Raw genomic sequence first — 1,631 nt, 5'->3', positions numbered from 1 at the left:
GGGGAAGAGGGGGAAATCCCTTTTAGTTTTGCGATTAGGCTGCCAGGCTTTGTAAAGGGCTTAAAAACAAAGTCATGCTTAGTCTTTTGTAGGAGAGATCCAGATGTTATGTAGATTTCTGTTTGCATGTTCGTTTTGAGCGGATCCGGCGGTGAGCGCTGTATTTACGTGTGTGTGTTGCTGGACTTTATCGACGTTGAGCTTGTGGAATGTATGCTGGAGTATTAGCTCGGTAATGCCTTCTAATGGTAGTGCTAATTACAGTGGGGTTATTTAGCAAATTAAGTGAGATGATGCACCCCCCACCCTTGAGTACCAAATGAACTTTTCCAAACACACAGGCAAACACACACGCGTTAATTTTGGTGCGTTTCTCTCGCCCAATCACTTCGCTGAAGCTACACCATGCCTTACCTCAGAGCAGTCAATTACCAAAGCTACCCGGGATCATCAATCATGGGGGATGCTTGAAGTTTAGGGGAGGAGCAATGGTCAAACTATCGATTGCTGCAGTTTTGTCCTCCCCAACCCCCCACCCTCGTTCACGGTCCCCTGCACATAAAATCTAAAACAGACTATCCCGTTAATAGTGGGATTTATCAATGATTATGTACCCGGTTGTGAATGTGGCCTCATACATAGATGGCTTTTGAAAATACACTGCAGAAGATATATTATTCCGTTAGATTTTGGTTTGGTTTGCTTTTCGTGGTGATGACGATGCTTTTCAGAGGTTTGGTTTTGTTTGTTTTTTTTTTTTTTTGACTTTAAGAAAATGACTCAAGGGGTAGTTATAGATATTTGGCCTGATTTTAATAGGCAAAGGGAATGAGCTCCAGAGGTCAATAAACCCCTCCAAAATGATGAATGATTGAGTACCTGTGATGATGATAGTGATTACCGGAGCAATTAAACAGTTTGATTAAATGAGCCATCATAACAATGATGTCTGCGGGAAATCAGCCCTCACGTATAAAGAAAGATAGTGTGGAGAGCTGACAAACGCCAGTTTTTTTTTTTGTTCCGCTAGCGCCGAGCCCTGCAGAGCAGGGCTGTATTTACAGATATGAGGAGAATTCGGAGAAAAGTCCCTCTCCTACTTTTAGCCAGAGTTGCATCCTGCTTAAAACCCGCCAGAAGCCGGAGTGCAGACACGGGTTGTTTTTGTTTTTTTTTTTTTTTCCTAGAGGATCTCCTCCAAGATTAAAGCTAGTCCTAAGATCAACCGAATTGCTGTGACTGACTTTCACGGGACTGTAAAGAGAGGTGAGTAGAAGAGCCCTTAGTATGTAGATCTCTTTCAAGCAGTGGTTAAGTCAATTCATTTCGAAGGGAAAAAGCCAGTCTTCTTGTGCAGTATTTTATACTCTGTCGTATAAATCGGTAACGTAATTCAAGATATTCATGGTAATGAATGCTTGGCTAATCCTTTGGGTGCGCGGAGACCTACAGAGCAGTAGGTTATGCAAATCCTTTCCTACTTTTACAGCTGTAGTTTTCTAACAGTTTTTTTTTGTTGTTGTTGTTTGGTTTTTTTTGTTTGGTTTTTGTTTTTTTGGTTTTTGGTTTTTTTTTAAGAGATCTAGTCATCGGTGAATGTTATTTGGGGTTTTTTTCCTTCTTTCTTCCTC

At 41.3% G+C, this 1,631-nt stretch overlaps 1 long non-coding RNA gene across 1 annotated transcript in view; it reads left to right on the top strand.

Annotated features, from left to right (window-relative positions):
• Positions 1–6: 6 nt before the first annotated feature.
• Positions 7–1,631, top strand: part of LOC108448574 — a 7,863-nt gene continuing 6,238 nt past the window's right edge. Inside the window, exon 1 of the long non-coding RNA XR_001864515.1 lies at positions 7–1,266. This is a non-coding gene — a long non-coding RNA (uncharacterized LOC108448574). The remainder of the gene's footprint in view (positions 1,267–1,631) is intronic.

The sequence above is a fragment of the Corvus brachyrhynchos genome, unplaced genomic scaffold, assembly GCF_000691975.1.
Source record: "Corvus brachyrhynchos isolate BGI_N302 unplaced genomic scaffold, ASM69197v1 scaffold115, whole genome shotgun sequence".
NCBI lineage: Eukaryota > Metazoa > Chordata > Aves > Passeriformes > Corvidae > Corvus > Corvus brachyrhynchos.
The sequence above is the reverse complement of the archived record's forward strand: the minus strand, read 5'-3'. Positions and strand labels throughout refer to the sequence as shown.